Genomic DNA, 13,129 nt, shown 5'->3' on the forward strand with positions numbered 1-13,129 from the left:
GGTTCTAGATACAATAGGCATTAGATATTTTCAGAGAAAGAGAATGAAAGGGAAAAAGATATAGAAAGAGGATACATTTATGTAACTCTTGTTACAATATAATAATATAGCACATTATAGCATATTTAGCATAATTCTTTGCTACTATTATTGCTTATTTCTTACTGTGATGGATATATTAATTAAATGTTGCCATATGTGTGCATTGGAGAAAAATAGTATATATAATTTGGAATTAATTGTGGGTTGGATCATCCCCTAAGTCTCTTAGGACCCATTCATTTTCTGTGAATAAGGGTGCTAGAGTAACCATCTTATTTTTCCTTATCTGTGTTCATAAATCTCTACTTGTACTTCAGGAAAATTTATTTATTATTGTAATGGACTTCTGTTTGGTAATTATCTTTGGTAATCAGCCATCCATCTATATTTAGTAGTTTTCTTTAATATGAGAGATTCTTTTGGGGGACACATTTCTCAACTATTACACCCATTACTACCTGATTTTTCTCCTTCATTGGGAAGTTTTTATCTTCTAATTGTAATATCAGAAGTTTGCAAGAAGGCAAGATCCTACTGCTCTAGAATACTTAAATTCAAGATGCAGCTAAAATATTACTTTGGGTGGTCCTATATGTGCCCTACAAGCTCCTTAGGTTTTATCTACAGATGCTATATGTGTGTGTGGGTGTATCTGAGTAGGTGATGTTTATCATGTTCCCTCATAATACTACAGAAATTCTCCATTTTCTTTTTTCACATTGGGCTTTCTGCATTTGAAAGGAATATGCTGTTTTTGTCTTTAAGGTTCACTCTGTTAACAAGTGTGCATAGAAGAGTGGCCTAGTGTTATTTACTTAATATTGGATGCTAATATAATCCTAAAATTAATAATAAATTAAAATAACCTGTGCTTAATATAGATATGAGAATATATAATAAGATATAAATTTAAAATGTAAGGCAAAATAATATTAAGAAAATAAATATATCTGGGCTCATTAGTAATAAAACATAAAAAGTATTTTTAAACTTTGTTGCAAAAGTGGCAGCAATGATAAAATTAGTAATAATTTGCTGAGGTTATGGCAAATTTATTATCTAAATGTAGTTTATTTAAAATAATACTTTACATAATTAATCCCAAGTCTACAAAATATGCTTACTTTTGATATTAATTTTTCACTTAAGAATTTATTCTGAGACAAATATAAGTAAACATGATATAAAAACATATGTGAGGATAATCATACCAATATGATTCATAATTAAATGAAATGATGGTAGCTATAAACTATATTTTAATCAAATGGGTTTGATCATATAAATTATTCTTAGCCTAACATAACATATAAGGATCATTAATCAATGCTGCTAGATGTTAATGATTTACTATTAATGAAAGCAAGGCTTACAGGGCACTATGTTTTTTGGTGTAGTTTATGTACATAATATTCTTCAATTTTCCTCTGTCTTAACTTCTCTGCAGGGTTGGGGGAAGACGGGGAGCATTCGTGGTGGGAACGTTGCAGTGGTGAAAGGGGGTGTTCTGTTTATGACTGAAACCCAACCACAATCATGCTTGTAATCATGGTGCTTAAATAAATAAATCATATTTAAAAAAAAGAATGGATTTCACCATTAAAATTTTGGGTGTGGAATGTTTTTGTGAATGACCTTTTGTGGTTAAGGTTAGTACTATTTGTAAATATAAATACATAACTTGGAACTTTTGTAGTGAGGTGCCACAAATAAAATGACTCTAAAGGCAATTTCAAAAGAGTTCCAAAAATATTTTAAGCAGCAACAACACTGTTGTTGAAATAAGTTTATGGCCCCTTAACATGCTAGAAGTTCTAAAATAAGCACTTGGCTAAGTGTAAAACTTTGTAAAACTCATAATATACCAAACTGTAACTTTCCAAAGAACAGACTGGATTTGGCTTTCTTGCTTTGTTTTTAAGTATTCATGAAGGCAAATTTCAGAGATGTAAAGTAAATAGGAATGAATAAATTTCTAAAAATACCTACTATAAAAATTGAATTTAGTGTCATCCATCAAAATGACCTTCTAATTTTGCTTTTGTAAATATACAAAACTAACACATATATGCATGCATATAGGGCACTTATATAAGATGTTCCTAAATGAAAGTTTTGTGGGGTGAATCATTTTCTCTTTGATTTGTTTGTGAATGCAGGATGTGATGCTATTTGGAATATAACAGTTGTTCAATAGATACAAAATAAAAAATTGCAAGGAAATGGTGATGGAGCTTACCTTAGTAGATTAGGTTACCTTGGAGGTGATGATTTTGTTTTTCTAGTCATACATATATATGGTGTTTTTTATAGGGTATGTGAGAGGAAAATCTACTTCTCTCCTTGTGGCTTTGCACACGACAGAAGGAAATTCCTTCCTTTATAATTTAGAACTGATTGCATACTTAGTGAGCATAGTTCTAGTCTTTCTTTTCTGTTTTCCTTCTCCATTGCATTGTGAGTGGTGGGTCCCTGTTCTTTCAGCAGGCATGGCCCTTGCTTATGATGTTGGGTGGAAGTTATTAGATTGTCTCACAATTCTGGGCATTTTATACAATTTGGGGATCACACTTGGTGGATCAGGGTCTACTCCCAGCTGTGAATCCGAAGTTGCTCCTGGAAGTGCTTATGGCCACATTATAGACACTTATTTTTGCTCAATAAGGCATTTCACTTGCACAGGAATTGCATTCTTATGTCATAATATGTGAAATAAGGAGATGAGAGGTGGCAGTGTCTCATCAAATCACACCTGAGTCCCACTTCATCTGTCCAGTGTGGGAAATAATTTCTGACAGCCAATACCTCCAGAAGTTATAGAACTCAAGCTGGAGTGAGGAATTTTTCTCTGCAGGAAAGGGAAGTAAATCCTAATTTTTGTCTAGATATTCCAGAAACGTTTCCTTCTCTAACATAAAAGAACTTCAGGAGAAAACATAGTGAAGTAAAAAAATATTAGAAATGATGAGAAAGGAAGAGTGAGGGTAATGCATTTAAAAGAGAAGGCAGGCATCTAAAAGGGGGAGAGCTAAGGGTACACATCTCAGGTAATGATGCAGGTTACCCCATCAGAATAGGAAGTGTTCTGCTTATCTTAACAGAAAGGTTTTATAGATTTTTCCCCCAAATTTTCCTCTACATGGACACTTCTAAGTAGATAACTCTCCATTGCTATGGTGTTGTCAAAGGGAAGAGTTTGGAAATTCTGATGGGATCCACCTTCATATCTGATCACAATCCTCTCTTTAAAGGGGGTGTTCAGATTTTTCTATACCAATTGTGGTTCCAGTTAATCTTATTGGGGTTCACCATTCTGTGTCTGTATACTGGGTCCAGCTATAATGTCTTTTGGCTACTTTAAGGCAAGTGAAAAGTAACTTCTTTAAATCTCCTCCTGATCATATTGCTTCCTGAGAAACTTGCTGCCAGTCCCATTCCAACACCAAATCTACTTGTCTACTTCACCTAGAGAAAGAATACTATGATTTCACCCACTGTGTATTTTTCCTTTTCATGGCCTATGATGTTATTTGGAAATCGTTATCACAATGAAACAAAGCTAACTGGACAAGAGCAGATTGATTTGACATTTTCCTAGATATTTGAGTTGAACAACATATCAGAGAACGACCACTCTATACTAGTTTAATCTTTCTCTGAAGTTTATAACAATTTTTATGGATATTTTATCATCAATAATTTCAAAGCTCAAATGTAACAATGCTTCATCATGACAGAAGTCTTATGATGACTTTGGAACATGGCCTAATGACCATCTGGCTTTTGCTTCTCTTTTTTGGTACTATTGATGCTCTTGAGGGCATTGGCCATGATATGCCTGCCTGTATACCTATTTTGTCAGTACAGAAATATGACAGAAAGAACCATTCTGGGTATTTTGTATTTAAACAAGTCTATATAAGAAAGTATGAGGTAAACAAAAACTCTTATGAGAATTAAGCAAATTGTATTTTGTCTACATTTGACTCTTCTTTCTTTTTTCTTTTGTTTTTTTTTCTTTATTTAAACATCTTGATTACAAATATGATTGTGATTAGGTTTCAGTCATGTAAAGAGCACCCCCCTTCACCAGGGCAACATTCCCACCACCAATGTCCCAAATCTCCCTCCATCGCACCCCACCCCCACCTGTACTCCAGACAGGCTTTCCAGTTCCCTCATTCACTCACATGGTTATGGTAGTTCTCTGTGTAGTTATTTCTATAACTGCACTCACCACTCTTTGTGGTGAGCTTCGTGAAGTGAGCTGGAAGTTTCAGTCCTCCTCTCATTGTCTCTGAGGACTGCTGCAAAAATGACTTTTATTTTTCTTAAAACCCGTAGATGAGCGAGACTACTCTACTTCTCTCTCTCTCTCCCTCTGACTTATTTCACTCAGCATGATAGATTTCATGTATGGTTCCTGTAGAAAATAGCTATGTGATGGCAGCTTTAGGAGACAGCTTCAGGGGCTATCATAGTCAGCAACCCATAGCACAAACCACCGCTCTGATGTTGTCTGATGTTGTAGTGCTTCTAATTGTTTAGTCCACTATATGTATATGTTGTGTTTGAAAAAAGAGGTTTTGGCTCTAAATGTGATAAGAAAGTGAGGAGATAGTGGTTTTCTGTCCACTTACACATGGTGTAATTGTTTCTCTAAAACAATTCTGTTTGTGGCAACTGATAACAATAAACAGTAAAGATAATAATGATTGAATGAACATTTGACATTAGAACTCTTTGAGACAAGTGGGTCACAGAATCACTCATATTTTGATCAAATTAAAAATATAAGGGGCCGGCGAGGTGGCGCTAGAGGTAAGGTGTCTGCCTTGCAAGCGCTAGCCAAGAAAGGACTGCGGTTCGATCCCCCGGCGTCCCATATGGTCCCCCCAAGCCTCGGGCAACTTCTGAGTGCTTAGCCAAGAGTAACCCCTGAGCATCAAACGGGTGTGGCCTGAAAAACAAAAAAAGTATAAAAGAACATAATCATAAAAATCATAGTCATCTATATCAGAGATGACAGATTCAATATAAGGTGGGGGTGAGTTGTAGGAGATAGTTATATATAATGTCTGGAAACAGATTACAATGTTACTACACATCTCTTAATAGAGTAATTGCTTCAGGAATTAAATGATGAGAAATTTCTGTATTAAAAATCATCTGAGATGAATGATTTCTGCTTCCTGTCTATTTGAAGTTGATAACAACAATCACAAACCATCCATTGAGTACTCATTCTGAACTAAGTACAGAAACGTCTTACATTTATTAATCCAGTGAGGAAGGTACTATTATTAACCCATTTATAAACTAGTAAACATGAAGAGAGTCTTAAATGGCATACACAATTTAGGGAGAAGGAATGGGATTTGGGGACTCTTAAGGTGGAGAAGGTACAAAAAAGACAATTGTATATGCCTTTCCCGAACAGAATGATCAATGTTGTTGGCAACTTGATTAGCACACAGAATTTTTACCATTGAAAACTGACAAATGGGGACCAGAGAGATAGCATGGAGGTAAGGCATTTGCCTTTCATGCAGAAGGTCATGGGTTCAAATCCCGCATCCCATATGGTCCCCCGAGCCTGCCAGGAGCGATTTCTGAGCATGGAGCCAAAAGTAACCCCTGAGCACTGCTGAGTGTGACCCAAAAACCAAAAAAAAAGAAAAAAAAAAGAAAACAAAAGCAAAAACAAAAACTGACAAATGCTGTACTTCCTTGTTTGATTTTTTTAAATCTCTCATTCCCCACAGATTTCTAGATAATAAATACAAAAACTGTATAAGATTCTATCTTGACTTGAAAACATTTGATCAAGTCTTATTTTTTATGTCAAAGTATAAACAATATTATTATAATATTATAAATGTTCTAGTTGTGGGAGCCACTTTTATTTGGACATTGTTACTTGTAGTCAAATATACCCTAATTGATTCCTCACAATTATTTATAGGATTGTTATGAGAATTAAATGGCACTATACATTTGAATTAGTTTGAACAGAGCCATGGGTTCTCATAGTAAATGTTAAAAATTATTACTGCTATGAAAAAATGCACAGTAGAGATGATCTAATGTCATTATAGCCATCTGTTTCAAATTATTTTTCTATCTTCACAGAAACTAGTAAATGGTAGCACTTACCACATTTCTATTTCTTCGCTCCCATAGTCTGTATCCTGGGGCACAAGAATAAATACTTAAAATAAAATTAATTAAAATAATTAAATTTAATTTAAATAATTAAAATAACTTAGTAACATTAGTTCACAACCAGTTATGTCAATTCCAATTCTATAAAAATAAAGCCTGAACAACTGTAGATATTTGGAATTGTTCTTTTTGTTTTTTATTACCCTCTATTTTCTACCCTCTGTGGGATTTCAGGAAATAAGGCTATACTCAAGTCAGCTGAACCTGAGTCACAACCAGCAAAGTATCTGTGGAACATAACATATTTGGGCAAAATACAACTTATTATAGGAGATGCAGCAATACACTTGACTTATATACTAAGAGTTTTGGAAGGAAAAAGAATGATTCTTCATCATTAGTAAAGTAATACTCATCTTTGTTGGTCGCCGCAATGACAATGTACACAATAACTATGTACAACAATGATGTACAATTGCGGAGTGTGAATGAGATGTAATGCATTTTTCTAAGCACTTTACTCAATTATTTTGTTTTATTATTTCAATCCCATGATGTATACTGTTAGTTGCCTATTTTGAATAGAAGAAAGTAAATTTAAGAATGCTGAAAAATGAGCTTGAAATCATCTAAGTAGATGGCAATTCATTGAGAATTTGATGTTGGTGACAATTTGACTCTGGATTTCTTGTACCTATTGAGGACATCCTGTTATTGGGGAGCTCAACTGAAAATGGGGCCAACAAGGCAACTTGAGATTTTTGTATTCAAGAACCTAAGAAAAATTCTCTTTGATGGTGCTGTCCATTATTTTTTCTGACCAGGAACTCTTCCATCTGACACAACTCACTCACCTATCAGCCTTAGTGCAGTGGTCGGCAACCTGCAGCTCGCGAGCCACATGTGGCTCTTTACACTTTTTTTTGTGTTTTTTGGGTCACACTCAGCATCGCTCAGTGGTTACTCCTGGCTCCATGCTCAGAAATTGCTCCTGGCAGGCACGTGGGACCATATGGGATGCCGGGATTCGAACGGATGACCTTTTGCATGAAAGGCAAACACCTTACCTCCATACTATCTCTCTGGCCGGGCTCTTTACACTTTTAATTTGGCTCTTCTGTGGGCCTCGCAGCCGCTTCAGGAGTCAGGACTCTGCTCCTAGCCTCTATCAGTGCGCCCCCTGTGTGCAGCCCCTGCAGCCAGCTCCAAGAGTGTAAGATGATACCCACTTTCAACCCTCCATAAAACCGCCTTGAAGATGGGGCCCTGGGGAGGCCCTACTGAAGGGCAGAAGAGAAATGGAACATGGAATGAAAGGAAGGAAGCCCAGCTCAGGACGGCCAGGCTGCAAGGATCGGTACTCCGGGCCACTGTCATCTATATCCTGTTGGTGTTCCCTCAACGTCATCCTTTCTTAAACCTCTTCCTTTGATATGTAAAAGTCCACTGAATATGTACTTTTGTCTCTCTCTCTCTCTCTCTCTCTCTCTCTCTCTCTCTCTTGACCTGAAGCCTCCTGGTATTGGGAATTGGTTTTAATAAAGAAAGAGGTATTCTAGCTTTTGGGGCTAGAGGCAGAGGGTACAAGGTAAAAGGCCATGGACTCCATGACATCCTTTCTTGGCTAGCTTGGTTTATTATTTCTTTCCTGCTACTCTGCTTCTTCAGACCAGCTTGGGTGGGGTTTAGAAATACAGTGTCTGAAGTGATCTTAAAACACATATTTTATATTGCACAAGAGTGGGCATCTTCCATGAAGGGATACTCAACCCAGAGTTTTCTTTTCCGTGGATTCTCATGTTCAGAGTACTCATGATTAAAGTTGTGAGCTAATGCCCTTAAATGCTGTTTTTCATATTGATTATGACTTTCTGCATAATATAGGTGCCTGTCAGAATTTTTTTGCAAGAGTGGAAACATTTCAATATCTCCTCAGACACAGCTATCCCAGAATCAGATTTTTTTTGAACACATCCATCTTATGTCTCACTGTAAAAAATTACTTGTGAAACTTCCCTGCAGAGAAATATTAAATTCATAGAGAAAATGAACAATATCTGCCAGATACACAAGCTTAGCTACTCATTCCTTGTCCAACTGGGGCTGTACAAAGTCAGAGTTCTGCTCTCATAGGAACGGTACTATTTCTTCCCTCTTGCCAACAAGGCGAGTGAGCACCCTTTCCCTGAACAGCCACTTCACATCTTCATGGAGAAGATGCTAGTAGTGGGCATCCATACTCTCACCCAGGGTGGTGAATAGCCTGGAGTGGATCACAATTGTGAATTTCACAAATTATCTTTACTGTGTCATTTGTAACAGAGTTTAGTTCAGCAGGGAGTTTTTTAAAATTCAGTCTATCATACAATAAGTGGATACAATGTACGGGTGTGCAGCTTCTGATTATTGTGACTACACAAAACACTGAGCCATGCACAGTGCATCATCTGTACATACATCAACACATCAGATTATTATTCTGAGTGAAATGAGTCAGAAGGAGAGGTGTAGATACAGAATAATACAGAATGTGACATATAAGAATATTGCCACATATGGCAATATGGTAATAATATCTAGAGAAAATAGGGATGAGGGACAGGACTCGTCTATAATAGAAAGCTTGCCATAAAAAGAGGTGAGTTCAGTTAGAATAGAGAAAGGTACATTATAACACCGATAATTGGAACATATCACTCTGGACAAGAACTGGATTCTAAAAATGGATAAGTGACATGCATTACCCTTTAATTAACAATATTGTAAACTACGGTGTCATAAAGGAAATTTTGCAAACATCAGTGCCAAAAAGAAAAAGAGAGATAGAGAGTAAAAAACAAAATGCCTGCCCCTGACATAGGCAGAGGAGGGTGAAGGGGAAGGAAACAAGGGACATTGGTGGTGGGGAAAGTGCACTGGTGAAGGGTGGTTTACATTCTATGATTGAAACTCAAGTATGAATAATTTTGTAACAAATATGCTTAAATAAAAAATTATTTTTAAAATGTTTCAGGCACTCTATCATAATTCCTTTTGATATATCATATGCCTTTATCAAAGTGTCGTTTTTGTTTTTGTGTGTATTTTAGTTTGGTTTCTTGCAGCACACACTAAAGTGTCAATAGATTTGTTTTTCTTTCAGTTAAATCACACTTTTCTCTGGAACACTGTTCTTGCTTTTAAAGATTGTTAAAAGGATTTTCTCTTTTACCTGTTTCATCTCCATATTGTAGGGTTTCAAATTTTCAGCACATTTTAGTTATCAAGAGGAAACGTTTTAAAACGTTATTCTTACTTATTACGAGAAATCAAAGCATTTTTCCTCAAGAAGGTTATTCACTATCCAGAATTAACGAATGATCAGTGGATTCAAAAACTGTATTTCATGGTGGAGATTACTTCACATCTAAATCAGCTTAATCATAAACTACAGTGGAAAGGAAATACAATTTTTTTCGATGTTAGAAGTTATTTCGTTTGAAAACAAATTATCTGTTTTTGCTCAAGATTTTGACAGAGAAACTTTGATTCACCTTCTAAGCCTGTTGAAAGATCACCAAGAAAATGATTCTGATATTGATATTACATATTTTAAAACAGCACTTTTAAATATGAGGGAAGCTTTGCTCAAAAGGTTTCAGGATTTCAGAAACAGCAAAGTGACATTGGCCTTTGTTAAAAATCCTCTGGATGCCACTGTAACGAAATTAATTTTTTTCTCCCTTTAATATCAACAATGGCAACTTTGAAAAGCAATTTCTAGATTTAAAAAACAAAGAACTGTGGAGCTCAAAATTTGGACGTCTTCGTGCTAATTTAGAAAGATTGGAGAAACATAAATGTGAACTTAGTTCACAGCACAAGTGGTCTGCTTTGAAAGACCTGGAGAAGGAAGATATGTTGATTTTTAACACCTGGAATAGTATTCCTGACTCATATAATCAACTAAAAAAGCTAGCGTTTGCTGTTCTTTCCTTGTTCGGGTCTACATATTTATGTGAACAATCATTTTCAAGCATGAATCTTATCAAGGGTAAATTGAGAAATCGTCTATCAATGAGAACCTGGAATCGTGCCTAAAATTAAAAACAACAACATACAAACCTGACTTACTCAAACTATCCAAGGAAATGCAAGGCCAATGTTCACATTAGTATTTGTGACTTTGTCAGTCATTGTCAGGATGTAATTTTCTCTACATTGTAAGGCAAATTTTATGGAATTTAACATTATCAATAAATAGTATCGTTCTAAAGTTTTTGTTTTACTAGTTGTGTTATTTGTATCCTCCCAACCTATGTGGATACTTGCATGCAGAATATTCTCAATATGGGCCCGGAGAGATAGCACAGCGGCGTTTGCCTTGCAAGCAGCCGATCCAGGACCAAAGGTGGTTGGTTCGAATCCCGGTGTCCCATATGGTCCCCTGTGCCTGCCAGGAGCTATTTCTGAGCAGACAGCCAGGAGTAACCCCTGAGCAACGGTGGGTGTGGCCCAAAAACCAAAAAAAAAAACAAAAAAAAAAACAAACCAAAAACAAAAAACAAACAAAAAGAATATTCTCAATAAAAACTTATTGAAACTAAAAAAGTGTACCACCCTATGTATTTTCGGTTTTAAAAATGTGGCTCTCGGGGCCAGATAGATAGCATGCAGGTAAGGCGTTTGCCTCTCATGCAGAAGGTCGGTGGTTCGAATCCTGGCATCCCATATGGTTCCCTGAGCCTGCCAAGAGCGATTTCTGAGCCTAGAGCCAGGAGGAACCCCTGAGTGCTCACACACACACACACACACACACACACACACACACACACACACACACACACAACATGTGGCTCTCAAAATAAATTTCAATTGTGATTTTGGCGAGATTTGACTCAGTTGAAAAAAAAGGTTGCCGACCACTGCCTTAGTGCATTTCTTTGGGTCTGGGTAAAAGGGCTATTTAAATAAACTCAGCTTGGAATTCACTCAACATTTTGTGTGTCTGATTCTTTTCCCACTTTCTCCTGATTCTAAGCTTAAGAATTTTGAACCACTTCCTTGATCCAAATCTCTTCTGGCTCTTAAATGCTGCCAATCATATCTAAAGTGAGTTCTACCTTACTTAGATGGTCAAGGACACTACTCTTCTCTTGTTTACACATTTTGCTTATAAATGTGTATATGGGTGTAAATCGGAACCTTGGTGGAGGGAAATTGACACTGACAGTGGGATTAGTGCTTGAATATCATGTCTAAAACTTACATATAAATAATATTGTAAATCCTAATACTTTAACAAAAAAGAATGAGGGCATTGTCTAGAGAAATAAGTTTAAAATACTTTATTAAGAACATAATATTGAACAACACTTAAATATTTTGGCATTCAGATTTTGAAGAACAATATAATGCTTATACCTTGAACACTTTAATTAAACAAATAAACAAATTCCACTTTTTACAGTAGGATGCATTGATTGTATATTATTTAAATAATTTATTTGTCTGCTTATTAATATTTACATTTATTTTTTCTCCCCAAATCCATTAATGTAGTTGTTCACCATATCACATAATCAGCAAATGAACCTGTGAAAATGGTGTATAGAAATTCAGAAACACACAGCACATTGCAAGTATACTGAGTCTATTTAAAAATAATTAAACACTTTAAAAGCCATTACAATTAGCTTGGGTGTGTCATATAGACGCATTCACATAAAAATGCGGTAGCAAATTCAAGTATAACAATTCACACACATAAACACATATATATAAATCTGGTTTAGAAGAGGTTTCTCTTATCACATAGAGTACATACCAAGCTCTCAGCACAGTTCAGTTCACTTTTTGTTTGTTTCTTTGCAGTATGAAGGGAAGAAGAGCAACTCAACTGAACAAATACCAAAACTTTCACAAACACTATAGAAATTGCTGGCATTTTGTATGCCATAAAAATCAAAAAAGCGATAGAAGATTTACAGCAGCTGAAATCAATAAATCTGCCTACATTATATTTTTTTGCAATGTGGAAACTTCTTGTTTGTATTTTAAACAGTTTTAACAAGGAGACAAGAGAAAAGCTGTAACAACTAGGAATTGTCACTGAACTCATGTTTAAATGGCATCAGCTTTATTTACAAAATACATTTTTCACAGACAAAAACAAGCTTACATATTAAGTCAATTCTTTTTTATTGATTATAAAATTGCTGCTTCATTTTTGTTTCAATCTCCTCTCAACTCTACCCCATCTAGTATCTCATCTTTGAGGCAATTCATTTGTAACAAACCACTTTGCTGGCTTATCACATTTGCTCCTATGTTAAATTCTCTTCCCTAATATGTGGCCTGATTCTGACCTTTCAATGAAGGATGATGTGAAAACCAAGTCTCTGGCGATACTGTACTGGTCCAATTATTTTCTGTATTTTTTGATAAGAAAACAAAAATAATTGCACATTGTTTTATTTTTTAACTTTTAGTTTTGAATCACCATAAGATATTTACAAAATTGTTCATGATTGAGTTAAAATATGGAATGCCTCATGAATTTGCATGTTATTTCTGTGCAGAGATCATGCTAATTTTCTCTGTATCCTTCCAATTTTACTGTATGTGCTGCTGAAGTGAGAACACATTGTTTTCTTACTGAAAGAAATTTATTGATTTAAAGAAGCACTGCTGAAATGCATTGTGTAAAATTTGCTTGTTAAGATTCCCAAAGCATTTGGTTATTCTTAAGGATTAGCTGCTTTATGCTTGAATGAATGTTTACTTGCAAAGTGAGAAGGGAATAGCCTTCCAACTCCCCATCAATTCCTGTGCTTTGGAGATTCCACTGTAATGCTGTACTAAGACCTGAGAACTAAGAAACAGACAACTAAGAATAAGACAACTCAGAAACCAAACCAAAATTAGGAACTATGTATGTAAA

The 13,129-nt window shown here is 35.5% G+C and overlaps 1 non-coding gene across 1 annotated transcript; it reads right to left on the reverse strand.

Moving 5' to 3' along the window:
• Positions 1–12,722: 12,722 nt before the first annotated feature.
• On the reverse strand, positions 12,723–12,831 carry LOC126004832 (U6 spliceosomal RNA). The gene has a single exon (XR_007494077.1). It is a non-coding gene; the product is annotated as a U6 spliceosomal RNA (small nuclear RNA).
• Positions 12,832–13,129: the final 298 nt, after the last annotated feature.

The sequence above is a fragment of the Suncus etruscus genome, chromosome 3 (assembly GCF_024139225.1).
Source record: "Suncus etruscus isolate mSunEtr1 chromosome 3, mSunEtr1.pri.cur, whole genome shotgun sequence".
NCBI classification, from domain to species: domain Eukaryota; kingdom Metazoa; phylum Chordata; class Mammalia; order Eulipotyphla; family Soricidae; genus Suncus; species Suncus etruscus.